Consider the following 27,505-nt stretch of genomic DNA (forward strand, 5'->3'; position numbering starts at 1 on the left):
ACACACTTCCATAATGAAGGGAAGCTGACAAAGGCCACAGCAGGGGACAAAACACTCAAAACTGCCTTAGAGGAGCCAAGCAGCATCACAAACGATGAACCTGACTCCAGAAGAAGCAATTTCCCAGGCTAATGAATCCGTGTTTGATTTTAGTGATCATCTTTTCCTGGCTGGGCAGTATTTTTTTTTCATAACCTCAATCATTATCAATATTTATTAAGCAATAATTGCATTATACACAATGCATTCATTTCTAGGATATGGAAGAGAAACAGCCATGAAAAAGACAGTTTTGCCTTAAAGTGCATAAAGAGTGCTAACGCTTGTCAAGCTTTTTCTCCTGTTTAAACTGGAGCAATCCTATGAGGGAGGCAGCCCTACCCTCACTTTGTAAAGTAAGAAATGGCTTCAATGAGATTCAATGATACATTTGAAGCCACACAGAGCGGCTCTGCACTCAAATCACTTTATGCTCCTGCAGTCTGCGTAACAGCATCCTACGTAATGTATGTCACAGTCTCACGATACAGTAAAAGCCAGTGGCTATTTCACCAAAATGCAGCACATTCAAATTTTCTACAGTGACAGCTACAGAATTTGAGAACATTTCTTAGTTAAAATACAATGGGCTAGGGAGTTAAAATGAGATTGTATTTCTCCAGGAACCAAATCACCAAGACAAACAAAATGGTATGATTTATAAATAAATCATCATATCTCTCAGGCCCTAAAATTTTGTAAATCAGAGGAAGGTTAAATTACAATGAAAAAATTGTTTGGGAGATATAGAGCATTTAGTATTTTAAGACCTTATTGAGAACTGAGCCAAAAGCATTTATAGTTAATTGTCAGTTAACCAGAAAATTCAAGAAACCAAAGCACTCGTTTCTGGCCATACTTAATGAGTGTTGAATAAACATGTAAGCAAAGTAACTTTCATTAGTTACTTTCAGGTATCCAGATAAGGAATTTTTGTATAGTGAAGCCATCTTAAGTAGATTAACAAGGAAATGTATGGGGATTCTAGAACTCTTTTGTAATAATGGAAGCCCATGTAATGAAAAGAGCCCACGGAATCTTGAACAAAGTCACTTGCTTAACACAACTGAGACATTTTGAAATTTCTGGGGAAACCTGAAGCTCAATGAATGACTTAGAATTCTGAGAAAATCTGAAATTCAATGACTCAAGAATCAACTGCTGATATTAAATCTGGCCTATTTAATCTTCTGTATTTAAAATTAATAACCTCTCAATATTCTAAAGAGCTCCTTCATTGCTTTCCTGTTATTCCCCCCTCCTCCCCTTTTTTTTTGGTAGAGGGCCCTGGGATCCATCTTAACTTTATATATAAAACCTTCAAGTTTATAACATCTTTTTTCCTCTCAAGTTGTATCTTATAATATGATAATAGTTGTGGATCAAGGGAGGAAGCAACATCAAAGAGCAAGAGTTCTGGCACCCAGAGCATGTTCCTTCACCCTTCTAGAATATTCTTATGTGGAGTGCTGTTACCTTACACTATGCAGTGAAGACCAAATGAGAAGGCAAGTATGTAGTAACGAACGCAGAGTACACACTAACAAATGTTAGGCATGATTCTTAACTGAAAAATGAGATTCAATTTCTAAAATGATGATTACCTCACATGCCCTTCATGTTAAAAAGGTCACCTTGCACACACACCCAGTAGAGCTGGTCTGGGAAACCACAGTTCCTGGTCCTACCTATTTTGCCACAAGGTCACAACTTGCTTCTTCTCTTTACTTAATGGTACAAGCAGAGCAAGGCATCTACTCTCATCACTATCTCCAGCATGTGCCTGCACTGCCTTTCTCAGAATCTACACTTGGGGTTCTGGTCAGCATGTTACTGTGGAATATGCCATGAAAATCAGCAGGACCCCATCTGGCTCTGCCTCCACTTATAACCTGCTGTGCGACTAGATACCAATTTCAAAACTTTGTTTCCTCATTTATAAAATCAAGGGCTTATCGTAAAAGATTTTCATTTCTATTCAAATCCAACATATCCAAATATTTTAAGTGAGAGGCAATGAAAAAGGATCATTGCCTTATCTAAAGATAATGGAGTTAGAACTAGCATGAATAGAATGTATTTTCATGTTGCATCTATATTATATTATAATATTTATTTTATTTTATATGTGGTAAATCATTATTCCAGAAAGGATTAAGAATTTTTTTATCAGTTTACCTGACTTCTACTTAAACATAACCAACTTTTAAATTATTATTACATAGTGATGTGTTAAATGTCGTGAGTTAAGACAGTTTTATAAGCACACATACCCACAGTGGTTGATAAAATTCTCATATATTGGAGGAATTACATTTCTATAATGATATTCTATTGCTTTCCTTTCTTCAACCTTAGTAATTTTGGTGCTTACAATTGAGTAATGCATGTATTTCTTAAGTCATGAAGTTATTTTAAGTGCCAAATATATACTTACAAACACAAAAGTTAATAGTCATTGTTTTGGTTGACAAGATTGAGAAAGCATAACTATCAAATTGCGCCACTCACCAAAAGAGTCAATCACCTTATGGGAAATAGAAAAAGTGAGAATGTGTGAATTTAGATCATGAAATACTATGCCTGAATGAAAACATACAAAAACAATAATACACATACTACACCAACAGACACAGAACTTATCTAAACCCGTCATATCCTGAGGACAGGCCTCGTGTTCTTTAACTAAGGACATACACAGCCCCTCTCTTGATAATTCATTCCAGGCTTACCAATTTAGGAAACACTTACATAGCTAATATTCTAAAATTGTGGCTTAAATGCAGTACCTTTTCAAAGGATTTTTCCCCCTAGGGAGCAAGATTTCTGATTCCTGTATTTGAAAGCCATTATGAACCCAAGCCTTCTCTTCTCCAGAATAAGCCCTTTTCCTTTCACATTTACTAGCCTGTTGATAAAGCCTTACTGTGCCTAGAACCTCAACCCTGTCACTTTTTTTTTTATAGGTCTCCAGTAGTACACAATATACTAAGTCACTGAATATTGAAATGTCACTCTCCCCTGTGTGGGTGGTACTTGCCATTTCCCTTGACTTCCCATCGTATGCATTATGAAAACTTCCACCTATGAAAGGAAAACTGCTTTGAGAATCAGAAACCAACTGCAAATTTTCAATTCTCTAAGACACAGGATACCAACACTCTCACTGTTGTGTTCCCCTCCTGCCTTCACAAAGGCAAACGGGATTTCAAAAATCTTAAGAGAAATTCTCCCCCCAAATTGAGCAGGGCTCTAAGCCACTCTCGGCAGAGAGTTTAAACCTAAATATTAACAAGTCTAGTTGCCAAGGAGCTTCACACATGAGCATTTCAGGGAAATGTACTTAACTGTATGGAAATGATGTCATGATAACCGTCTAGAATTCCCTCTACAGATTTGAGTCCTGGGGGCTGAACAAATGCTTAAAAATATTCAACAAGTCATGTGGCCAAAACCACAGGATTCCACCTCTGTCAGCTCCCCACTTTTTTTTTTTTGGAAACAGGTTCTGTCTACATTCCCAGGTTGGCCTCCAATTCATGATGCTCCTACCTCTGTCTCTGAAGTTAGCTGGGATCACAGGCTTGGGCCACTCCATCCAGCTCAGATACTCTACCCTCTTTAAAACTCTATCCAAATACAAACATCCTTCCCTTTCTGCTACAAAGGAATTATGCAAATATTTGCAAAAGCCTTTAATGTGGTTTGATTACTTTTCCCATAAATAGAAGAGGGCTGCAGGCAGTTAACCCCTCATTCTTTTTTCTTAAGCTCTCAGCATCTTGCACCACTATCTTCTCATTATATACTGTCAGAAAATAATAGAGTTGGAAGGGATCTTCAAGGTCATGCCCCCTTGGGATTGATCGTTAAAGGAAGGGCCCTCTTCTGCTTCTCACTTCTTAGCATTGAAGGATTATTGGCAGATGAGCTGTGTTCCAATACAATCCAGAGGCTCCACGCTTAGACTCCTCCACAAGGAGTACTTGGGAGCACTACAGGGGACCCATAAAAGAACTTAGTTTTCACACGCTGCTGGTGAGAAAAGGGGAATGCTGCCTTTGAGCAGTTTTAAAATAACATATATTGATGCAAAGCAAATTTGTTTTATTTCAAAATGACCCAGGCTCATGTCTACTGAAGTGACATTCGGCTTGCTTGTTTGGTTTGTGTGCGGTATGAGAGAGAGAGACAGATATAGAGAGAAGAATAACTTAATTTGAATCATCTATACCAGCTTTTAAAGACCTATGGTTTCTTTTCTACACAAGGTGTTGTTGATGTTTGGAAAGGATAAGGACTTGAGCAAGTTTTCACCTGTGGGAGGCAATAAAAAGGATGTCGAAGATGAAGAGGTCAGAAGGCCTCCCAAACCGCGTCCTCAGATGTTCCCTGCTGGTCTGTGAAGAGCGCAATTCCCTCATGCCAATCTTTATGGCTAACAATATTGCAGTGGCTTTCAGTGACTGGAACACTAGCTTATAAAATGTATACCTCGAGGGCCATCATCACAGACAAGCAGCTTGGCCCACAGACATTTTCAGCCTTTCCCCAAGCAAACTCTGCAGCTACTCCTTTCATCAGAGAAGACTTCAAACCCACCAGTGCTGTGCAGGGAAATGACTCCCTATGTTCCCTCCCTCTTTCTTTGTGCTTCTGTGAACAGGATTGGTTCTTGTTCAAGCTTCTGGTTTTACTGTGTTAGAGGGCTGGGATTACCACAGAGAATAAAGACCAAAAAGCTCTTTCAGTACTAGAGAAATTTTTCAAATGTGAAACTGAATATTAGTTGTTTTCTCAAATTTCTCAAAAAACACCTGGGTACATAAACACAAGAGCAATAACGAATAGAAGAAAATTCCTGATAATTCAAACTTAAGAGCCCTCATAAACACAAAACAATTGTCTTACATAGCACTGGTTTTTGGAGAAATGGAATTTTCTTCCTCAACTGAAGGATAATTTTCTGAACTGTCTATTTAGCATTTCAAAGCATGACCAAATTTTCATCTGAAAATTCTTTTTATAGTTTATTTATAATAATGTGAGAGATAACACAACATTATGAGTGGGTCGATGCTCAGACTCTTAGAGAAGGTTTTCAAAAAGGAAAATGGCACGAAAGATCATAGGTTACAAGGTTATAAACCTCCTTTTATTCCAAGCAGAACACAATGTAATTTTAAAATTACAGAAGAGCAAGGAAAATTAATTTTTTGTAGACAATGAGCTTCTAATTAAGGGCTTTTTCTTTTGGGGATTTGGGTGGAGAGAGAAGGACTAGAGGAATGGAGAACAATCCTGCTAAAATAGCCTACTTTACGAAAAGGTCTATTAACTTATTTTACAGTGAGTGTTTTACCAGGGTAGATGACTTATCTCTGCCTCAAGTTAAAAACACGTATTGCAAGGATCTCTTGAATTTGCAAAATGAGACATCTACTTCATTTACTCAACTTAATGAAAGAAATGGCCTGACAAATCCCCAACAATAAACTCTGTTTAGAATTTAAATGAACTCTGAATAAACAGACTACAAAAATTATCATAAAAAGCCACCATCCAGGGCTGGGGTTGTAGCTCAGTGATAGAGTGCTTGGGGCTGTAGTTCAGTGGCAGAGTGCCTAGTGCATGTGAGGCATTGGGTTCGAGCCTTAACACCACATAAAAAAATAAATAAAACAAAGGTACTGTGTCCATCTACAACTGAAACAAACAAATAAAAGAGCAGGATAAAGTTATAATTTTCCTTAAAAAAAAAAAAAAAGCCACCTTCCAAGTGGCATTCAGTCTCTGGAATGGCATGCCTGATTGTCAAGCACTCACCTCCAGGACCAAACATCCCAGTAGGAAGCCCGCTCTCCCCCATTTCATTCCCTTCCAGTGGTTACAGTGACACTCAAATGTTTGTTATATGATCTCTGCAACTGATAACACCTCAAATGCACATGCACTTGGCATAATGTTAAAGCATTTTGTTAACAGAGGCTGCTTTCATTCCCCACTTTATTCCACATTTATATCTGAAAGACTGTATTAAAAATGACTGACTGGTCTTCATGTGTTTTCTTCCATAGGATGGGATGCCATGATAGAGAATCTTTCTGCAAAAAGACAGTAAAGGTACTCCAAAAGTGAATTTTTGTAACATCAAGAAAAGCAAAAATAATCCCAAACCAACTCTCTCAAACATTTTAAAAAATGGAAGGGAAAAAAATCCATCAGAAAGTTTTGTAGAAGAGTTATGCTCATATTTCCAAGTTCACTGCGCTATAACCTGATGATTATTTCAAAGGTTAAGCTTTGTAGAAAGTACCAAAATAATATATCTGAGAAACACATTATTCCTTTCTGAGTCAAGGAAATTACGAAGGAAACTTCTAGTTGTCATAAGAATTGATATTCCCTTTTCATTAATTAAAAGTATAGACAACAGAATATCATGGAGCCTGTAGAGATACAGATACAAAAATTTCCATGATATATCAAATCCTTAAAATTGACTAACAAAACATTCATTAAAAAGTAAATTTATTTCTTATAAAATGCTGACTAAAGCCATGTTACAATACTGAACAAGTATTTAAGAAGTGATTTCTTATTTTCTCATGTTATTTGAATAAATTATTTCTATGGACTTCCTTTTTAATATTTGTCAGGATTATTCAAAAACTGAAAAGGGGGAAGCTAATGCTATGTATTCATAATAAAAACATATTCATCACGTCTTGGTATTCATTTTTCCCTCTGTGCCAATCAAATGTGATTTAGCAAAATACTATAAGGTACAAGAATGCTGAAATACTGCATTTTTAAGCATGACAAGTTCATAATTTATTAATCAGTATTTTCTGAGACCCAGAAAGCAGTATTTGGATGCATGGTTGAATTCTAATGGCCCCGGGAACCAGTTATGCCACCACCAGACATTCAAGTGCTCACTCTTCATTTTTATTAAGATGGCTTCAAGGATGCCTCAAAACATCAACATGAATGAGGCCAAGAAAGGAGCTAGATCAGCTCCTGTAGATTAATAGTCCCCATCTGGCTGGGCTTTGGAATGCCAGCATGCCCGGCCTGGCCGACTTACAGCATTTCATTCTCTTTAGGATGGCGTTGCTGACTTCTTAGCAATCATGAATCAGATAAAGTCTCTTCCCCTGAACTAACTAACACTCTTGCTTGGTACAACTTGCTTGTGAGCTGTGAAACCAGTCCTCACAACGCTGTCCTGCAGATGCTGTAGTCACTTAATGAATCCCTTGGAGCTACCATTCTAATTCAATTTAATTTCACAAACTCAATAATCCCTAAGGAAATAGATGAGGACCATAAGGAGTTGTGAACACACTACAATGTCACCTCTGGCCTCTAGGAGAGCACCAGTTGTTCCTCAGGTGAGATGACTTGCTTCCTGGTTTAGAGTCACTGAGGAGCCAAGGTAGATGCCTTGAGGACCCTGGCCACAGAGGAGTGACTGAATGACAGCACCAATTCTTGCTTAGTGCAGCTTACCTTGTCCCTTCCCCAAGAAGATTAAGGCAGAAATTCCTGGAGGAGCTGGGGTGGGGAGGGGGATATATTTTGTGGAGCTGCAGTTTTTCTTCTGAATCAAGCTGGACAGTCCCCCCAAAAGCAAACTCTCGATTCTTCATCAAGGGAGCTGAAGTGGGTTCTATTTTTAGTAACAATGCTACTAGCAACATCACTAAAGGAAAATTATTTCCTTTCCAGACTGCATTTGTTGTCCTAGGGATATGTTATGCCCATTTTTGCTCCTTATCCCCTGGGTCTGGGATAGAGACAAAGGTAAACAAGTCCCTGTCAATACAAACAGGCTTAACTGCTGGCAAAGTTCCTTGAAAGTCTGAAAGGTGCAAGGCACCCTCCCAAAAGAGGAAGGAGACTCCACATAACAGGTATCTCAATTCAAGGGAACCTAGGAGAGTGCAAGGTGGACCTAAAAGAGTTGAAGATGCTGCCCCCACAAGGACTCTCATCCAGGCAGAGCTAACAGCTGCTGAACCCAGAGCTTGTGTGTAGAATCCGTACTCCCAGGTTGGGGAGTGGGGACAGAGAGAGGACAGTGGGAGCCAGGAGGGAAGGAATCAATACTGGGCAACACCAACAACTGGTATCATCCACTGAGCCATATTCTTTACTTACTTGACCTTTTATACCCACCCCCGATATCCCTTCTAAGGAGGTCATTCTGTCCCTCACTGAACTGGGGCTCAGCAAGGTGAAGTAATTTACCCAAGGTCTAATATCTCTTGAGTGGTGATGCTCAAATTATCTCATGATTTTCAAATTATTCTTGGCAATGGATCTCTTAAAAAAAAAGAAGAAAAAGAAAGAAAAAGAAAAAAAGAAAAAAGAAAACCTCTCTTAAGTCATAAGGAATCCAAATAATCAAAAGTTGATTATATATCTGTACAACTATCTTTGAAGAAGAACCACTCCAGGCAGGTAGCCGGGTAGTAGTGGGTTCTTGAGTGAATGGAAGACGAAGTGACAGATCAAGGATGAGATTCCATTCAGAGAGGACCCTGGGCAGCTGGGTTAATTAACCAGCTTCTTGAAGGTAAAATTACAGGGAAAAAAAATAAGGTTATCTCCCTTTTCCAAGGCTTAATATCAAACTCTTATGTTTGTCTAGCAGGATACAAGGCAGCTTTGGGACTGTCCCTCAATGTTCTGTGATTGCCACAGAAAGATGGATGGTATTCTCATAGCTCTGCCCTTGGAGAAAAGTTAGCAGAGTCTCCAGCACAATGACTCAAGGCTGATCACCATCCTTCCCCCACTGTGTCCAAGGGGAAGTCAATGTCCACACAGAGTCCTCTCTGAACAGGAAAACAGCTCTACCCGCTTTCTGCAAGAGTCATCTTCAGAGATGGTTTGTCTGAAGGCAAGGATCTGGGGGAAAAAAAAAAACCCTTGTTGTTGTTGTTGAGGGCAAGCAAAAGGATAGATCTTGCTGTACTTAACAGCATATGCTAACTGACACTACTTCTTATGACACATTTCTGATGAAGGTCTTACATAACGTGTGAACCCTTACATCAGGACAGATAAGCCCACTGGTAAGTTTCCCTTATAAATATTTCTGTAAGAAGAAAAGGTGCTGAAGGACTGACTGAAGGCTTCTTATTCAACAGGGGACCCGGAACAGCAAGGTGCTACTGCCCCAAAGACACAAAGGCCAAGACAGTTTCTATTTTTTACTTTTAAATCATAACTTAAGAGACAACTAGGAACATCGTAAGGAATATTAAGTGTTTCTATAACTTCATTTATAAATCAGGTGACTTATGAATATTAATATTTATGTATGTTTGTGAGTGTGTGTGTGTGTGTGTGTGTGTATGTGTGTGTGGTGCTGGGTTGGAATCCAGGGCCTTGTGCAACTAGGCAAATGCTCTACCCCTGAGCTATACCCCCAGCCTTTAGCCTTTTAATATTATAAAAAAATACTTTGAAAAATGAAAAGACTATATTAAAAGATTGGAGAAAATGTACAGTAAATGTAGTTAATCACTTCTAATTTGACAATGTTCACACAAGGCTGATTTTCAATTTTTGCACATTAGTGTTCTGTACTACCGATGACTCTGCACTGTGTCTTTTCCTGCAGGAAAAATAAGAACGAGGATGTGAGGCTCCCTAAGGATCCAACATCACATATGGAATGGGCTGAGAGGGTTCCCAAATGGAGAGGTTAAACGCAACTTCCAATAACAAGTTTCTTTTCAATTTTAATGAACTCAAATACATTCAAAATAAAAGCTACTACGGTAATTCTCAGAGATTCAAACCTTTCTCTTTTAAATAAGAAACTTCCCCCTATACTGTCCTGCAAAATAAATACTCTGGAAAGCTGAAGCTTCTATTCATGATTTAAAAAAAAAAATCTATCATGAAACAGTATGCAAACTAGTAATAAACTTGCAAATGCTTTAAAAAATACCAAGACCTACTAAATTGGAAGGCGGCACTGGAGCCGCAAATGGCATGATAATGAAATTGACCTTCAGATGTGCTATATAACCAATGTGAAGGTATGACTCCTGCATCTATTCTGTCCTACCAGTATCAACAGCTGTGAACATCAAAAACAGATTACCTTTCAGTAATTTTTAATCTCATTTTATCCCAAAGTTTGAAGGCTATATTACATCAGGATTACATTGATGTATTAAGTTAGGGAAACAAAGATGAACCCAAATCTTCAAAAAGGGCTCAGGAAAGACCAAGCACAAACAAAGCTTGATCGCTCATAACATGTGCCCTCCATCAAGGACATCACCCCTGGCTTTCCTCCCATCTTCAGGGCTGCTACTTCTTAGTACATTTCTCTAGACTCGCTGAAATCTGGAAAGCCCCCGTGCCTGTTCCTAAGCCACCTTCCTTGTTTCTCTCTGTATAGTAATTGTCAACGTGATACTAATGACTCCAATTTATGTCTCCATTCCAATCGTCTCATCTGAGCTCCTAACCCATCTCACCAAGCATGGACTTACCTTTTCCTCAGCGATGTCTCCCAGGCATCTCAAACCCAGTGTGTACAAAACTGAACTCATTCACCAAGCACAGGAAAAAAGGCTTCCTCATCTGCATAAATGCTACTGTCATCCATCTACTTGTTCATGCTCAAATCTTGGAGCCTTGGGGACCACAATTTCCCGTGGGCTATCAGTTAACAGGGCCTGCTGATGCTGCCTTCAAAACCTCTCTTGACTCTGGCCATGTCACTCCAACATTATGGCCACCACCCAGCATCAGGCCCTGTTATCTCTTCCCTTATGCAGTCTTGCCTCCCCCAACTCCCACCACAAATTCACCAAAGTGCTCAATCTCACCTTATATCAGTATCAATCTTCCTTTTAAAAAGCCTTATGCTTCTCTTAGGATCAAGCATCAGATGTTACTGGTTCTCACAGCACTGTATGATGGAAACCTACCCTCCTCCTATCCTCTGTCCTCCTCTCATTGGGATCCAGCAACAGGACAGTCTTTCTGTTTCTCAAAGATACCAAACTCCTCCTCCCCCAACCTTGCTGCACAGGACTTTCATCTGGCTCTTATCTTCTCCAAACTAGCTCCTCTCTTGTCTCTAGTCCCATCTTAGATGTTTGCTGGAGAGTATTCTTCAGCCATCTTTGTGGCACTAATCACATGTACAATTACATCATTATTGATGGTGTAATTTTTTTCTGACCCCCTCACTCCCAGATTATAAACTCCAGGGCCACCAAATTCCGAATTCCCATGCACAATTAGTACCTGGAAACATGGGAGGTCTTCACGAGTACCTGAGACCAAATGAATACTGGATTTAATGGAGCTTTTTGGGAATTCTCAAGGTCTTTAATCCCGAAAGCCCAGTTCTTATTAAGTAGCTCATCTCAATCCAAATTTCACAGCTTTGCTTTTCCTCAGCACGCGTCTATCACCTACATTCCTCGAGAGACATAACTGGGAGGAGAAAGGCCTGGAGTTTAATTTTGTACTGGACTTGGTAAGTGGACTTTAGAAAAGTGAACTGCTTCCCTGGACCTCAGATTTTTCACTCTTGTCTGAAAAATTCCCTTCCTGGCCCTCACATTCTGATTCTGTGAATGCATACCATTTTCAACCCACAACCAAGTTTTGTTTGCCTCTGAAGCAAAACATCTCCCATTTGGCTATGGAATCCTCAGGGCTGTTCTTGCTTTGAGGATTTTATCAAGGTCACTTTCATTTGAACACATGATGTCTAAGAACCTTGGGTTTGAGTTCAGGTCCATCAAGCAGGGCCTACTGCTGACAGGTACAGGCACCTGGGCTCTTGCTCACTGCGTGTTTCTTCCTGGGACTAATACTGAATGTGAGGATGATGAGGCTCAGTGAAGCCCACACTGTAGGTTAAAATTTCAGCAAAAGCTTCCTAGGTTTCTCAGAGTAAAGTCCAAAGTTCCTTCATAGCCCTAGTGCTCTTTGTAAGTCCTTACACTGTTCTAATCACACTGGCTGTTCAAGCATTCCAAGCCCATGACCACCTCACAGTTGGCCTCCTCAGGGCCTTTGCGCTTCCTGCTTTCCCTGCCTGGCACATTCCTGAGTCAGTCTGATGATTTCCTCCCTCACTTCATTCAGGTCTCAGCTCCATGTCAGACCTTATGAGAGGGCTCTTCTTTGTCCACACCTCGCAATCTCCATCCCAATTGCTTTCTGTCCTTGAGTCCTGCTTTACTTTTCTTCTTATTGTCACAACAAATAATATGTGTACTATCTGTCTTCTCTAACTGGAATGTAAGGGTCAGAAAGACAGGAAATCTGTTGTGTTTCCTCTGACATTTCCAGGGACTAAAAGAGTACATGGTAAATACTCAGAAAATATTTACAAAATGAATGAAGGAAGATAATAATAATGATCAAGAGGAAGCAGGGTTAAGATTCTTCCAACCCAAAGTTGCAGGAGCCTTTGAAGCTCAGGGCAAGGTGGAGCCAATGAGGACTTGGAGGAGCAACTTAGGTTGTTGTACGCCAAGGCAGGAGAGCCAAGATGCAGCCCTGCATTCAGGAAAGGGAAGAAGGGCGGGCTGCGTTGATGAGGCTGCAGGTAGGGGTGAATCCCTGGGGCCTGCCAAACAAGCCAGCAGCTGGGTCTCCTGCCAAAAGAGCAGACGAGTCTCTGGCAGCTGTGGAAGAGAACAGGGAATCCCCAGGGCAGTATCTGTAGACATGAGAAGCAGGGCACAGGTGGCCTTGTTACCTGGAGATGGATGGCATGTGCTGAGGTTTTCATCTGTCTTCTTTATAACCTGCCTTTTAAAATCATTTAGCCAAATTCCAAAATTAAGGCATCTGTGAACTACTTGACAATTGCACTATCACACCTCTTCTCCAAATTTAGACTCAGGGAGTCCCCTGTATCATCTTATTTTAAGACTCTTGCAGAACGTACCTAGTCTTACCCAGTGGCTCTCTAGCCGATGAGTCCTTGAGAGAAGTCTGTTAGGCTCTAGCACCAAACACAGTGGCAGGCACTTAGAATGCTCTCAATGAGCATCTGATGACTCAACCAGTATACTGTGAAACAGATCTCCTGAAAAAGATTGAGCTAAATTTTCATTAATAAGCCTCATTGATTATGTGCTATTATCATCTTATATTCCATTGTGCCAGTGTTGGCAGAAATCTTCTGAATAGAGGTCAGTTCCAGGCTTGAGAGACTCATAAAATACATAAGGAACTTGCACAAGTCAAGTAAGGTATGATATAACCACATGATGCTAATGAAACTTTTACCTAAAATGTGGACTTTGTGGAGATTTCTACCTACACTGGGAGAACAAAAGGTATGTGGGAAGATGATTATATTTGTATTGTATTATATTTTTATTTTCAATATTTCATCTTTCAACATTTGAATATAATTTTAAATTACTATTAATATTCAAAGAATAGTTAACATACTATTTTTTTTCCTAAGAAAGAGTTGGTCTTGTTATAAAAAAATCCTGTGCCTTAAATGCAATTTTATATACTAGGATTTTTTTTCCCCGTCACAACATAAAATATTTTATATAATTAATTCAGAAAATGTTTGCCAAATGCATAAAATACACAAGTCACCATGACAAGCACAGTTTAAAATTATAAGCTTCACATCACAAAAAGCATTCTAGTGGACTTACTAAGCTATGCATATTCATTGAGATTTATATTTACTTAAATTCATTTACATTAAGTATGTTTGTCATTTATTAATATTTATATATTTATATTTAATATTTTGTTTATACTAAAACTCCTTTGAAGGTGGGCATACTAAACATGAAATGTCTTCAGCCAAAGAGTGATATATGACACATCTTGAGCATATCTACGTATCTCCCATCTGCAATATCCATAATCATATTAAGATATCACTTTATTCATGACTCCAACCTCTATTTTAACACATGGCTTCAAACATCATGCTCCAAAAGCCCAGCCTTCTAATGGCTCCCAGGGGACTGTGTACAGTCCACCCTAATCCCTCTCTGTTCAAATGTGTGAAGTGGGCTCCTTATTGCCTCTCAGGTCTCAGCTCAAATGCCCCAGAGGTCTTCTCTGACCATCTGCTTTGCTTGTTTATGTGTTTACTATTCATCTTCCCCATCTAGAATGCACACTTTTACTCAGATCATCACCCAATCCCCAACTGCCAGCACACAATATTTATTGAATCATTTGTTAATTAACAACCTACCAAGTTTGAGTTCGCTATTTTATGCATTTTATCAGAAATTCACATATCAGTAAGCAAACAATAAATATATAGGACATGCTTTCCCACACAGTGTTCTACATTTTCACTGTGTAAGAGGTGTCTCCTACTTGACAAAGTGGGTCATAAGTATAATTTAACAGCATCTGCAGCATCATCTTCCTAAGCAACTATTTGCTGAGCAAATGAATAAAAATAATTTTATCCAAAATCATTGACTGAGATCGATAAAAGAAAATGATGTTGTAATATTTTTCTTAAACTTTTAAAAGAAAACCAAAATATTTTTTATTTCAGAATTGTGAATTGTGAATGATTTTTGTAGAAATATGGTAATGATAGAAAAGTTGAAATTGTCACCCAAAGTGATCCTGCAGTAAGTTTAAAAGTTCCATTGTAGTCACATGCAATGAGATAATGAAAACCCTACAGAAGTTTAAGGATAATCCAAATTCCTCCTTCTTGTGAAATAAATCAATTCATCTGTATGAAAACTCAACACCATGATGTGGTTCACTTTTCTTTGGAAAGCAATCACATCAGCAACTTCAAAACTTGGCATCTTTTTGTTTTGTTTTGTTTTGCAATCTCAGTGACCAACTGAGCAGAAGTTCTCTAGGAGAAAATCTCAAGTTATCTTTATAGTCTACTTCCCAGGACAACCTGGGCCTGGGTTACCAATGGGGATTGAACCAGGAACAAAACCAATAGGGACCTGTCCTCACTTGTGTTACAGGGACAGGGGACACTCCAGGGCCATGAGCACAAGTCAGGCTACAGTCAGATCACTCCATGACCCCAGGACCTCAGCACCAAGGCTGTAGAGGCAGGGCTGTTGGAAGCCTGGGCTCTGCAACATGGGGCCATGGTCTCCCAGTCCCTCTACTCCAAGTCATTCCACACTATGACCTGAGGAGTCCCCTCACAGGAGGCACATAGAGTTGGCTTTCAAAAAAATATCATTCATAAGCTAATTTTCTTTCTGTAATGGCCCCTCTCTGCATGCTCAGGAATACTTCTAAATAAATTTCAAAACTGAAGTGAGTGGCTCATGTATTTTGGAATGTACCAATCTACATTCTAAAAGAGAGTTCTGGGTAACATCAGTCAGCACAAACTAGTATTTATTTTGATATGGTAGCTTTTCTTTTTAAAAACAACAAATAAGTAAAAATCAATCTAGTGAGGGCCTGGTGAGGGAGGGGTATTTCCATATTCTGTCAATCCCAATTACACTTTTTCTGAAAATCAAACTGGCATTGAGTATCTTAAGTTTGGAAACATTCATGTCCTTAAATCCAAGAATTACCTTTCCATGGATCTTGCTTAAAGAAATAATCTGATAAAATTCATAAAATGGTATACAGGTAAATGTGTAATCTTTATCCCCCCATAAAAATGTAACCTGAAATTTGGGCAAAAATTTCATCAAAGTGTCATCTATATACCAAATATTTCTAAATAGTCTAAAGGTCCATTTTTAAGGAAACAGTTGATAAATTATCACACATACACACACACACACACACACACACACACAATCCAATACTCTACAACATTAATAAAGTTGCCTAGAAGTTTAGGACACAAGGTTAAGCTAACAGAGCAAGTTGTAATACCAACTGTGAAAAAAAATCATTAAAAATTAGAAAGAAGAAATGCCAAAATGTTAGGAGTACCTTTGGGTCATAGAATTATAGGTAAATTTTCTCCCTGGATTTTTAATATTTAATATATTTTTCAAAGTTTTTATGGGAAGTGTGCATTGCTTTTATGATTATAAATAATGCCATCTCTTCAGCAATGCTAATATATTACAAATACTTGCACATATATGTTCACTGAGCCAATCTGACTCACGTTGCCAAGGGAGCCAAAATTTGTGTCTCTCCTCTGCCAACATCAGCTTAGAGAAAATACTGAAATTCTTTGGATTCATCCCACATTTCAGCCCAAAGATGCTGATTCTCAAAAGGAAAATATTTTCTTTTCAGCACCTCTGTGATTAGTTCACTGTTTCCAGAAGAGCTTGCATTGTTTTTGTTTCATCAGACTCCAAAATTCTTTTCATCTCTACCAGCTTTACTCACCGTATTGCAATCATTTGTTTACATCTGGCTCTCTTATTAGATTATGAGATTCAATTCTTAAGTTATTAAATTATGAAACAGAATCCCTGATCTCAAGGATATCACAATCCAATGAGAACAAAAACATGAATATTATCTGAATCCCAGAAGGGCCAAACATCCCCCATTCAGGTTATCGTGACTACTGCTGCTTTACCCCCCCATCAGGAGCCCCTCTAGTCTTGCCTCTCTCTGTATCAGCTATATTAAGATACAGAATCATAGGATTAACTGCTTCAATCCAGAGCAAAGCCCTCTCCCAAATCACCCAACACAAGACCAAATCCTACCAGAAATTTCTCACTCTCTCCTGCTGAGACACAGTACATTCTCCCTCTCTATAAGGAGTATCATGTGCTCAACAGGTGAGTTTCTGCTGGTCTCGGGGTGGAGGGCGATAAGTTCTTAGTCCTTCCCAGAATGCTCTCTGCCCCTCTCTGCCCATGCATATTCATCAGCACTCACCTCCTGTTGGCTTCTTCACGTTAGAAGGGCACTATAACACTTATGTTCAGCTGCTGCTATTAATTTTGTATTTCACCACACTAGCTGACACTGCACTCCTGGTTGCTCTCTGATTCTTTCAACTCTAAAATTACATTTTTTCCATTGCATTAAGTTTTATGCATGGTTGTCTTACTTCCCCAAATAGGCTGTAAGATTCTCACAAATACATCTATTGTCATAGACATTCTCATTACCCTTCCTCTTTTGCACATGTGCATGTGCTTGTGTGTGTGTGTGTCATTCAATTCTTGAATTATTATAAGACAGAATCCCTGATCTCAAGGATCTCACAATCCAATGGGAACAAAATAGTCTTCTGTATATTTGATTGTACATCTGAGCAGATACAAACTTCCCTTTGCATTTGTTGGTGCATGACATGTGGTTCATATTCCATCAGTAAACCTTTTCATTTAGAGCAGCTTCAGATATACATACCTTTGAAACTTAAGTGTGTCCCACATACCTACTGCATTCAGCACGTGCTGGTCTCTCCCTCCTCCCCACCTCCTTCTTATCTTTCATATTTCAGGACAAAGTATAAGTATCAAGGTAACTTCAGGCCATAGCAGTTGGCAGAAGTTCCTTTTAAACTGAAGTCGGTGACTAAAATTAAGCTTTCCAAACATCTGACTTGCTGACGTGTCTACCCTGCATAATGATAGAGATCCTGCATGGACGGGCAAAAGCCTACTAGATCATTAAGTTTCTGCCAAAGCTGAGTGCAATCCTGCTGGACAAGTCTCTTCAGATGGTCTTCTCTCATTTGCACTCATAGGTCTTAACACTTAGATCACTGCTTTCTTTCACAACAAGATACCCCTGCTGATTTCCCCATTGCTACACTCAGACTTGAAATTGACCTTGCCCTGCTAGGGCTAGGATGCCACCCTGACGATTCAAGATGAATTCTAGATTCAGATAGACCATGGATTCTGTGCCAGCTCTTTTACATTCTGATCTGGCTCCAGGAACTCAGGCAAGCAAGTTAATCTCTCTGAGCCTTCATTTCCTTGCTCAAAAAGGGGAGGGGCATAATATTTACCTTTCCAGGACTGTAATGAAGATTTAGTGAGATCATATATCTAAAGAACATGGTAGATGCTTTACATATGTTAGCTCTTCTTTTTCACAGTGCCTGATAACGAATAGAATCCAGTCTCCCTCAGAGAGGCTGCACATTCCACATACTTATTGACTTACCCCAGGAAGGACATTTAAAGCCAGAGCAGATGGCAGAGCTCCTGTTCTCAGATCAACAATCAAAAGTCAGTTGTTCTATTGATCTGCCCACCTGCTCAACTTCCTGATACTGCCCCCAATCCCTTTCCTTGCTATACCCCAACCCCCAAACCAAGAATCTATATGATATTCTTTGCTAAGGTTTTACCTTGTCACCCTTGTCCATCTTTTCTCTGAACATGGACACTCTGCACTTTCACTCTAATAACCTGTATTCTACAACTTATGTCTGCCCTGTACTCTGGAAGCCTGATTTGCACAATAGAAGGCTTTTTGAGTCCATTATCTAGTTTGGATACAGTGGGTTTGAGAGATGGTATTCCATAGTGGTTACATACCAGGGTGTGGCATCAAAATTCCAGGTTTTGAATTCCAGACTTACTACTTAATAATAACATAATCTTGAGTAAACCTACCTCCCCTAACTTTTAATTTGCTTACTTTAGAGGGATGTTATGAAGTTTAAATAATACAATGAGCTCAAAGCATACAACACAGGATCTCCCATACCAGGTAGGTCCTCAATAAAAGTCAGTTCTACACGTGCCTCTAGGACTCAGAGTGACCACTGGCTGCCTTTCTACACAATCCAGTTGATGTTGACCTATCTACCACCATGCACAACCATTTCACCTACTGGCCCAGCCTGTCTTCCTGGTCCGGTCCCTTCTGACTCATTCCATTCCACAAATGCTTCTATTAACACAGATACTTCTTCATCCTGACTTATAAAACCTCACCAGAAATTCATAATGCTGCTCACACACAGTTTCCATCAATACTCTAAGTAGGGATCCAATATCTTATCTTAAGTACAAACCCTAAGTTGTGCCAGCTGCTCCCCCTTAGCCCATCTCCAACAAACCCAATGAACTGCATAAATAATATTTCTGGATTCATCACATCACTTCCATGTTTGAGTTTTCCCTGGTCTACAATGCCCAAAGCAAAGGTCCTCAATCTCATAATGACCAGATGGGCAGCTTCTGAAAATGAAATCCCTAGGCTGGAAATAAAGCACAGGGATTTGCTAATAGTACACTGATATGGATAAACTGGGGACTCCTTGTTCAATATTATTCTGGAAATCACACTTCTTTTAACACGCCTAGGCAGGAGGGAATTATTTCATCACTGAATATCACCTTGGTTAGGAGGAAGGTCCCACTATCGGAACTTGAACAGCTTTGGGTACCTGAGTTGCCTCCATGGGCAAACTCCACATCTTTGTGTAAGAAGAGAAATTATCAACAGTAAGAGACATGTTACTTTTAATTGGCAGCATCATTTTCTTGAGAGAATCACATTTCTATGTGATCTCAATAGAATTGTCCCTCATGGACCAGCCTCCTCCTCCCAATCTGGCTACCACCAGAACCACATATACACAAAGTTGGGTACAAGATTTAGTCTGAGATTATCATAGAAGCAAATCTCTGCTGGACATAGAGACTGATGCCATAACCACAAAGCAAGGCCACTCAGAATCCTTCCAAAAGAGTCACACAAACAGAATCTGGAAGAGACAGGATCTTTCTTTCTTATGGACCCCAACCCAAGAGTGGAGTCTTGTAACTTCCAACAGTGATCTATCTCTGTACATACAGAGAGAAGTGGAGCTAAGAAATGAGAAAGGGAAGAAATAACCCTACAAGACATGTGAATCTCTGGTTCCAGCTGTGACTAAAACAAGGTCCACTTTTGGACTTTCCATTCATGTCTGTCAATAAATCCTTTTTGTTTAACCTAGGTAGATGCAGTTTCTTTGTGCACATAATTAAATGAATCCTGACGAACTCCCTCCCAGAAAAACACAGGGTAGTGTGGTGGTACGGGGCGGGGGATTCTTGACACAACTGGTGTTCAGGACAGAGTGAGAAGGTACTGCAGAGGAAATGTATGGATCCACAATTGGCTACACTCTTATGTTTTCTGCATAATTTCACCTTTGGGGACAAAGTTTCCAAAGCACAACTTGCTACTAGAACACTCCCCACTAATTAACACAAGAATCCTCACCTTTATTGAAGTTATGGATATTTACTTTTTCCAGTGGTACTCAAAGCTCTTGAACTAGTCTTATCAATTACTCTGTGATCGACATATTCCCAGAAATCTGCTAGGGAAGGGGAAGGAAATGAGGTGGGGGGAAGTGAAAATTGGAGCAATCAGAATGAACATATATGCTGTGAACTTAAGGTCCTTCTGGGCATCTTAGTCTCATAATTGGAGATTCTTGTCTTTGAAAATGTAAGCTAAATTTTGACTCAGAAATTCAACCTCCACAGAAATCTGACACCAACCTTATCCTTCTCTCCTGTTTATTCAGGGTTTCTGAAGTGTGCATTAGCTTCTGCTATCTCTATAAACCCTGCAGAAAGTCAATGGCTCATACTGATGCAAACTTGCTTTGCAGTACTAGTCTTGGTTTTGTCACCTTTCTGCTCTAATTACCTCGGAGGGTTGCTATGAAAATCAATTGCCATTATTTGTAAAGACTCATCAAAAAACATCAAGTACCAAGTGAAAATTGGTATTTATTATTTTATTCTGTATTGTCAACTCAGATAATGAATGATGGGCCAGATGCCTTAGGCTAAATCGCCTTTATTACCTATCATCACAGCCATTATCCATGCCTTCCAACCAGCACATCCTCCAACCTGCCTCCCTCCAACTGTAAAGTCACATCCCCCACACACATTCTGATTTCTCCCTGCCTTTAATTCCATCAGAATTCATCATGCAGTATTTTAAAAGAATGTAAAGGTCACCAGTCCAAAGTACTTTTTCTTCCACAAAGGTCAAGGAACTTTTACTGGGACATGTAATCAGTAGCTCAGTCAAGATGACAGCTCCCCATTCCTTGCCCTTTGCAAAACACCATACTGTTCCCTGGTCCGAAGCAGCTCCCTGGTGCTCACAGACACCCTTGTTCTGCTAGGTGACCTGTGGCATATTGACCATACCCGTCACCACCAGCCCAGAACCTACCATCAGAGTGTTTGTTAGCTTGCATGGCACCCCAGCAAAGCCCCTTTGATGTTTTCTGAGTGTTGGGGCACATTTCGGATCTCAGCAAACAAAAAATATTTTAAGTACAGAAACAAGTGGATAAACTTAATAAAACTGCAAATCACATATTCCTCAGTAAAATGAAAGGTCGATCTCATTGCAGGTTTATTTTTCTGTCACTACACAAGTTCTTTTTCCCAATATATTTTGCTTAGAGTGAGTAACAGTTCACGAAATTTATTTTTAAACTATATCCTCTTTTACATTTTGCATTGTTTGATAAATAATGTGAAAATGTATTACTTGCTATGAGGACTTAATATTATCTTTTTTGCTTAAGATATAAAAAGGTGATTTTTTGCTTCTATCTTTGTCCTTATCAGTTTCTATAAGTAAAATACGAATTTCTTTTTTCCTTATGCTAAGATTTCCCCTGGGAATGAGAGAGTTTAACCAATCAATTGAAATTCATTTACTTTATATGTTAGTAGTCATCTTTCTCTGTCCAATGAGCTATTGTCAAAATCCTGAAACTAAACAAGTCCAAATATAGCCATGTAACTCTTGAAGCATTCAACACTTCTCTAAAAATTCTTCCAAATTGAAATGACAAGTGCACCCACCCCCTTTTACGGTGATCCTGCCTGATCTTTTAAATCTTTCTGATTTCTGGTATATTTTGGATACTCTGCACTTACCTAGACCTGCATCAGAAGCAACAGGTAAAGCCTTCTCTGTCCCAACTGCTTGAAAATTGCATACAGAGACTTTCTACATATCAATTTCTTCTTTAGTGAAGGCTTTCCCAGACTAGATACAAAGACAATGAAGATAATTATATAACCAAAAATACAAATTATAACTAAATTATCTCATGATTTTAAGCTATGTAGCAGGACTTGGAAGGACTGGAGGAAAAGGGAGAGGGGAATCATGAACTAAAAAGGATTTCCATGCACATATGAGTTTGTCAGGATGAACCCAATTACTATATATAAAACTATAAATCTCTAATTAAAAGAATGAAAAATTCTCCTCACTTCATTATACATTTTTAAAAGTAAAACACCCATAACATAAAATTGCTAAAATATTGAACTATAGTTTCCACTTAACGGAAGCATTATTTTCTGTTTAGAAGAACTCCTATTTCTCACTTGAGTTGTCGAAAAGCATGAAACTACTACCAGATGCTTGGTATGGGTAAACAGTAGTGGAAAAATGAAGCAAAGTTTTAAAAGTTTCAAAATTTAGCCTACTTTTTACAAAATGGTATTATTTTCTAGTATCAGCACCTGAATAACAAACTGAAGGACATTTTATGTGTTTTCACAATGCAAAAAATGACAAACCATTAAAGAAAACAGCACTCACAGGCATTGTTAACATTTATGCAAAAAATACTACAGAAAGTGAACTTATGAACTTGGTTTGACTGCAAAACCAAAAAGTTAAATATACTTACTGACAAACAATATCTGTAGATTTCTGAAATATTATCCACAACTACTTCTGAACGTTTTCAGAAGAAATGACAAGGTAATACCAACATTTTAAATACACCACACTAAAGTGTAGAGGAGCACATTCCAATTAATATATATATATATATATATATATATATGTGTGTGTGTGTGTGTGTGTGTGTGTGTGTGTATGCACCTGTCTTTCTTTCTGACATTACCAATGCCTGCTACTGAACAATGAATTATCATTATTACACACACACACACACACACACACACACTTCTCTAAATCAAAGTGCAGCAAATACTAACAGAGAGATTGCGCCCACACAATGTGAAGTGTTGGCTTGAACAATTAATTATCCCAAAAGAATGATTAATGAAGCAAATCTTGCAAACCTTTTCTCTTAAGGACAGACTTTACAGGGGAAAAAAAAAACAGTAATGCTGAATTTTGCAAATAATTGCTTTCACCTCTCCTTTTTTGCCCATGTAGGTACAACCACACAGAGATACTGCTTTAGGAACCCCTGCCCATACTTTGTTCTGCCATATATTAACGACATGGACATCTTTACAGAGAATGCTGACTCCCTGGAACCGAAACAAAGGAGGGTGTAGCTTGGAGAAACCTGGCCAGGCACACCAGGACTCCGGGTTTTCGGAGGCTGCCCCGTGAGGCTTTTCTTGCGCTCTGGGGACTTAGGAGTCCAGAACGGATGTCGGACTTGGTTTATTTCCCAAACTTCAGGCGTCAGTGTTTATCCTAACTCTGGAGGCTGAGGCGGAGGGGAGGAGAGGAGGCTGAAGAAGCGTGCCGTTTCAGCCACAGGGCTTGCCCACCTACCTCCCCACGCCCAGCAGCGCTCTTTCCTGCCCCCTCACCTGTCGTGAGCGCAGAGCTTCGGTGTCCAGTGACCTCTTGGTTTTCGCTCCTCGAGCTGTCCCGACGGCGGGTGCCTCCGGAGGCAGAGAAGGAGGCGGTGGGGTCGGGGGCGTCAGCAGGAATCCTGGCAGCCACTAGCAGCCGCGGTCTCCCTACCCATCCTGGCGGGGCTCGGGCAGCCGACTCGGCGCGGTCACCGGGGGCGGATGAGTCAGGCGAGGGGGCGGGCGGAGGGGGTGCAGTCGCTCCTACCCCCGCGCCTGGGTGACGCCGGAGGCCTCGGACCCGGGGGCGCGCCGCTGCTTGTGCCCGCCCGGGGCTGCGGGGTCGCCGGCCGCCGCCATCGGGGGCGCAGAGTCCAAGCGTTCCTGCCCTCCGAGGGCGCGGGCACCGAGGGCACGGGCACCGAGGGCAGCCAGCGAGGCAGGGGCAAGGGACCACTGCTCAGGCGTTGCCGCCGCTTCCAAGAAAGACAAAAGGTATCTGGGTCTGGGAGGGAAAGTTTTCTGCTAGGCTCCTGACGGATCCCAGCCCCAGATCTCAATCCCGAAACCTCGAAGGGGAGAACTGGGGGAGGGGTGCGGGGCGGGCTTCCAGGAGCGTCGCCGCGCGCTCGGGACCGGTGTGGTGTCAATCGCGTTGCCACCCACGACCCGTGGGAACTCCTCCGGCCCCGCCGGCCCCCTCTTCCTGGAGAATGCAAACAGAATCCACTCCTTCCGCTTCAGGACCCCCAGTCTCGCCGATGTGCCCCCGAGTCGCAAAGTTGCACTTCTAGAGCCCAGATCAGCCTCCGACAAAATCCATCTTGGAGAACAAAGTACCGCTTTCAGGCGCCCTTCGCAGGGCTGAAGGCCAGAGGGCGGAAACGGACACACCCACTCGCCTCTGGTTGCAGCCGGACCCGGGTTCCAAAGTCAGAGATCCCGGTCCTGCGGTTCCCTACTGCACTGGGGGAGCCCCGGCCGATTTGGGGATTTTCTTGGAGCCGGCGCCTCAGGACCCTCGGTTCCACGCCCCTCAGACGCTTTCTTATCAGATGCCACCTTGGCGGGTCGGGGTCCCCCTGGCGGCTGCGCGAGTGCTGCTGAGAAAGAACCAAACCAGACCCACGTGGAGAACTGCCCACAGTGCCCAGCCCTGGGGAGTGTGGAACGAGGGTCCAGGGCTTGAGGAGTCAGAGCTAGGACTGAGGCGGATTAAGTCGCTCAGGGCTCCAATAAACAATGCTGAAGTTGAACTCCAAATGTCAAAGTCAACGTGGGATTGACTTTGCCCCTCCTCCTTGTCTCAGTGAGTGGAAACTGTGCCCTATTCGTCAAATAATACAATAGTTACCCCCAATTCAGCAGAGATAGAGTGATGACTGTATACATGAAGGTCAATTCAATAAGTTTATCGTATAATTCTGAATTACTGAATATTTCAACCACCACACTGGAGTGTGCAAAGCACACCAGCCCCCTGCGGTAGTGATATGGTAAATCTGTGTGTTCCTGGATGTTTTTAAGTGATAAACTGGAAGGAAATATGGTATTCTGTTGCTGTCTATTTGTGTATTTCAATATATGATCTGCTGATATCACTTTTGAGAAAAGTCTACTTCCGGGGTAGAAAATGTATGGAGAGGGGGCGGTCTTCCGTACAAAAATTTCCACATTAAAAGAAAATCTTAGAAATTAGACATGGCGATGTAGAAAGACTGTAGAAATGGACTTACTGGTATGGGGGCTGGGATTGTGGCTCAGCGGTAGAACGCTCGCCTCGCACTTGCAGGACCCTGGGTTCGATCCTCAGCACCACATAAAAAAGTGAAATAAAGGTATTGTGTCCGACTACAACTAAAATAAATAAATAAACAGTTATTTAAAAAAGAAATAGACTTATTGGGGTAAAACTTTGCTTTGAGTAAAATAATTTGCAGATTACTTTTGAGTAGAAATCTCATAGATGAAATATTTTTTTAAAAAAGAAAAGGCAACTTAATGAGACCCAGACTCAAAATATAAAATAAAAAGGATTGGGGATATGACTGAGGGATTGAGCTCCCAGGGTTCAATCCCTTATATCAAAAAAAAAAAAAAAAAAAAGGAGGGGACCAAAGAATTGGAGTGGGGTGGAGAAATGAGTCACCTTTCTAACCCATCTGTGGTTTTAGTTTTAGTCCATGTGCATCCAGTACTATTTTGCCCAGAGCCACCTGCTCAATACTCTTAGGTTTTCTTACACATTTGTCAAGAAACCCCTCTAAAGGCACATGAGTCCACTGGGCTTTCCTACTAGCTGCTGCCACTGCATTTTATAAAGTAGTACCTGAAGCCACATTTCTCCACAAAGATCCTAAGAATGAACACTTCCTGATAACTCTCACTAGTTTAATGAATAATAGGCTCATAGTGTGCAGAAAAATCCTTTTGACACCCTCTTTGAAACATGCAGTGAAACATTTACCATGGCCATGGAGCCATTTTAGGCATTTAGTGGCTTAGCATTCTTCAAAAAGAGACTGATGAGGACCATGAAAAAAGAAATAAGCATATTCTTATGCTCAGTGGCAGTGATTTCTTGTTTCTAAACTTAGATTTCAGTGATTCAACCAAAAATAGAAAAAGAAGAAAGATGGACTAGGTAAGAGAACCAAAAGGAAATTACTTAAATTTCTTTAAAAATGATGACCATTAGTCTCAGTGAAGATTGAGATAAAATGTCATATAAATTGAGGATTATCTACACTTACAGTAGTCCAAGCAACTCCCAAGATATACTTTTCTGGAGTTGAGTGCTCAATGTAAGCTCAGGTAAATTATTTAATCTTTGCTAATGGCCAATATTTTTTCCATCTGAAAAGAGCCCAGTGAATATAATATGCCAGTAATGGATTTTAAATTTTAGTTCTACACCCACTTTTGAAATAATAGATGAGAATTAACTATTTCCTATCTCTTACCATCAAATCAGCACTGTACTTCACACATAATGTGTTTTTGTTATTGATGTTGTTTTCTGTATCTACTTGAGATGTGTAAGCTTCCACTAGAACAAACCCATCTTAGAAAACCGTATGGTGGAAAGATGGTGATCCTCCCTATCATTCAAGTTTAACCACCTAAAATAAAGACTTTGAACCTAATATTTCCTATTCCTTAAGTAGAAGCAAATTACCTATTTTCAAATATTATTGAGAAATTTATTAAAATAATTTATAATATTAAGATTCTTCTCATCTATTACATAGATCCTCAACACATTTAATTACACACACACACACACACACACACACACACTCCACAAATTTGTTTTAATGGTATGGTCAAGAAAGAAAGTCTCATTATCTTGAGGAAAAAATGTCAAACTATGAAGATCAACATCCGCAATCTTGGTAAATTATAAATGTTTTCTAATGGATGGAAATAGAATTTTAATGAAAAGTGGAAGCATACATTGGAATGAAAATGAGTATTCTTAAGTAGATCAGATAACAAGGCTAAAAGAAAGCCTGTTAGAAATTGTGTGTGAAATTATACCCACTTTTTGCAACAAATATATTCCACAGTATCCCCAAATTTGAGAAGGGGTCCTCAACCAGAAAATAAAAATGTCTTCAATAGGGGAAATAACTGGAATTGTTTGCTTGACTTTTATCTGAATTACTTTGCTCCTGCTGTGAAATAGATTGATAGTTTTAAAGCCCCTGAGGTTCCTCTGCTGGCAGCCGTGGTTGCTGTTTTAAAGTAGGGGACAAAGAAGAATAAAGGCAAAACAGAAAACTATTTTTCTGATTTTATCCTTGAAATAAGAAAATGTGTAGAATGAATACAATAAAGAGAAAGGGGCATTGGAAATGCATTTTAAAATAAATTAAGATAATTTTATTTCACTGTGATTTGGAATAGCAGTTTGTCATATTTTTTTTTCTTTTGATTAGGTATAATTGGCTAATAGTGTAGTAGATGTAGCAGAAGAA

General features: G+C 40.0%; 1 protein-coding gene across 1 annotated transcript in view; it reads right to left on the reverse strand.

Moving 5' to 3' along the window:
- Tmem200a (transmembrane protein 200A) overlaps positions 1-23,678 on the reverse strand; it is a 69,841-nt gene extending 46,163 nt beyond the window's left edge. Inside the window, exon 1 of the mRNA XM_026381500.2 lies at positions 23,541-23,678. The gene's annotated coding sequence lies outside the window, so the exon portion shown is untranslated. The remainder of the gene's footprint in view (positions 1-23,540) is intronic.
- Between the last annotated feature and the right edge of the window lie 3,827 nt (positions 23,679-27,505).

Source organism: Urocitellus parryii, chromosome 8 (assembly GCF_045843805.1).
Source record: "Urocitellus parryii isolate mUroPar1 chromosome 8, mUroPar1.hap1, whole genome shotgun sequence".
NCBI classification, from domain to species: Eukaryota; Metazoa; Chordata; class Mammalia; order Rodentia; family Sciuridae; genus Urocitellus; species Urocitellus parryii.